This window comes from Thalassophryne amazonica, chromosome 1, assembly GCF_902500255.1.
Source record: "Thalassophryne amazonica chromosome 1, fThaAma1.1, whole genome shotgun sequence".
Classification (NCBI taxonomy): Eukaryota; Metazoa; Chordata; class Actinopteri; order Batrachoidiformes; family Batrachoididae; genus Thalassophryne; species Thalassophryne amazonica.
Genome location: NC_047103.1, coordinates 87,068,545 through 87,071,695, shown reverse-complemented (window position 1 = coordinate 87,071,695; position 3,151 = coordinate 87,068,545).

Here is a 3,151-nt window from a genome sequence, read left to right as displayed (position 1 = left end):
CATAGACAGTAGCAGAGTTAAAGCAGATGAAGATGGGGATAAATGGGGATGGGCATTGGCTCTGTTCGGGGTTACTCCAAAAGTCCGTTCTAGGTTCCAGGAGGTGCAGTGGATTAATTACTTGTGGTATAATCAACAAAGATATTTGAATTGGACATTGGCAGCTGTAGGAGCCTTAACCAAACAACTGCACGCCACCTCGCTAATGACAATGCAAAATAGATTAGCTATCGAGATGATGATGGCTGATGAACAAGGAGTTTGTATTATGATCAAAGCCACCGAATGTTGCACAGCTATTCCCATGCGTACAGGGGAAGACAGAAATTTGACAGAGCTCTTAATCACACTTGAAGAGATGCAACAGGAACTATTAAGTAACTCCATAGGAGGGAGAAATGAAACTGACGATTCTGGATACATTGTAGGGAATGGAATGAATATTGGCCCACTATTTTCACTGTTTGGGGCTCTAAGGAGAGGGTGGATATCATGGAAAGACTGGTTATATCAGATAGGTGTAATCTTGGCACTAACAGGGGTGGCGGTCTTGCTGGTAATATGTTGTGGTATTCCCTTGATAAAATTTCTGGTCAATAAATTGATTTCATCCACAGTAGGACAGCTCCCACTGTTAGCCGTCCGAGCTCTAGAAGAAAGCACAAACGAAATAGACAGAGAACCAGAATATATGGAAATGGATGAAATACCAATTATCCTCCCCGACAGCCCCCAGCTACCTAATATTGTGGCGTATACCCCAGATAGGGAGGACTGGGATGGACCGTGCTTGGTGATATTGTAGACGAGGAAGAAGACATGCACGCACATTTACATTCACACACATGCACCCACAACAATGAGGGATAGGATAGACAGTATCTGAAAGAATGACATGGAGCTGTAATAATGAACGTATATGTATATTAATAGGACACAGGAGTATGGCTGAGAGACCAGACTCCCCTGATCAGGGACTTATGCCTGATCTGCCTCTATCAAGTCTGCTTGGACTCTCAGAACTGTTTGGAGAAGAGGATATAATGGAGGGACGGTCGAGCCATGATTGGTCGCCACAGCCGCCATCCATCCAGCAGCTAAACCAGTTGGCAACAGAAGGATCTTCATCGTTCCAGCACCTGGCGATGACGGCTTCACAGAATCTGCCTGCAGCAAGAGTCGGCCCGAGGACTCCACCATCACCTGAAGGACCCTTTGGACTCAGGAACACACCCCTTCCGCAGATGCCATGGAGACAGTCACATGTGCCAGTGGCAACGATACCCTCCAGGGGAGGCAGCCAAGGTTGGCCATATGCAGCAACCGCCCGAGTGCATCCTAGACCCAATTCACTGCTAGGACCTGTCCCCAGCTTTCCACCCCCAAGGCAGGAGAGATATTCTGATCAGCCCAGTGCCTCTGGAGGAGGATCAGCAGGGGTGGACCTTAGCCGAACTCACCCACCAGGACAGAGGGGAGCTTTGTATAGGCTGCTAAATGCCCATAGTGTCCCAACCACTTGCCCGGGCGACATCAACAATACTCCCCTCACACACGAAATGCCTTCCCCCTTGTACTTCCTGTCCCCTGGACTGCACAACCTTAATCTGGTCATGGTCACCCCACAGGACATGGCAATCTTGGTTCGAGAGCTTTGTCTTCCAAAAGAGTCTGTTCCAAAAACCTTGGAGCAGCTCCTGCCCCTCACAAATCACATTCCCCATGGACTATTTGAGGAACTCATGCCACAACTGAGTCAGACAGCTGCATACCTGTTAAGGATACACCGTGACAATGCCAACATCTCTTGTGCTCAGGAGGGCCTCCATACTCAACTGTGTGGTCTTCAGTCTAGTATGGACATGCTAGCCAGCATGATGGAGCATATGGAGAGGGAACACCTAGGGCTGGCCACCACCACCCTGAATGTGGGCAAGAATTCTCTGGGGGCCCTGTACAACCTGGCCAAGCAGCACAAGGAGCTGGAAAGATCCATCAGAGAACTGCGCGACTGTCTGAAAGCCAGAATTCCTGATCCTTCCCCCACTACCCCTGAAAGGCCAACCTCCCCATATTCCCCAACTTCTCCCAAAACTTCAGATGCTGAGTAAATGCTGAGGAGCGCGGACTGACGTAATGGCACTGAAAACGGACGATGACCTTGGTTCTTGAGTTTGAATTACGGACTGGTTTCAGAAATCTGAGTGTAAATAAAAAAAAACAAAGAAGGATATATGTTAGTAACGAAGGTCGGGTAAATGTCTGTCCTTACCATCATCTGCGTAACACAGATAAAGCTAAATGCATACACATACGAGGGCTGTCCATAAAGTATAGGTCCTTTTTATTTTTTTCAAAAACTACATGTATTTCATTCATATGGTTTTATGTCAGACATGCTTGAACCCTCGTGCGCATGCGTGAGTTTTTCCATGCCTGTCGGTGACGTCATTTGCCTGTGAGCACTCCTTGTGGGAGGAGTCGTCCAGCCCCTCATCGGAATTCCTTTGTCTGAGAAGTTGCTGAGAGACTGGCGCTTTGTTTGATCAAAATTTTTTCTAAACCTCTGAGACACATCGAAGTGGACATGGTTCGAAAAATTAAGCTGGTCTTCAGTGAAAATTTTAACAGCTGATGAGAGATTTTGAGGTGATACTGTCGCTTTAAGGACTTTTCACGGTGCAAGACGTCGTGCAGCGCTCTCAGGCAGCGTCATCAGCCTGTTTCAAGCTTAAAACCTCCACATTTCAGGCTCTATTGATCCAGGACGTCGTGAGAGAACAGAGAAGCTTCAGAAGAAGTCGGTTTCAGCATTTTATCTGGATATTCCACTGTTAAAGGAGATTTTTTTAACACTATCTTGGTTTGTAGTTTGCATAGAATGTCTCTTCCCAACAAGTTCAGAGGTGTATTTCGTGAGTATAACAAGGGTGTTTCAGTTGTTTTTTCTGCAGTAGTTACAGGAAGTGGGCGTGTAAAAGGTATTATTTGGGTTTTCCCAGAGAAGCCGATGGTCTTAATTGCAGACCCAGAGAGGGGGAGAAGAGCGCCCATTTTCCCTATGCAAGAGTATGTTGCCCCTGTATCCACCATAAAAGGGAAATCTCTGTTTTGAATATTAACGGTGACAGTTGGCTCCTCCTTTGGTATC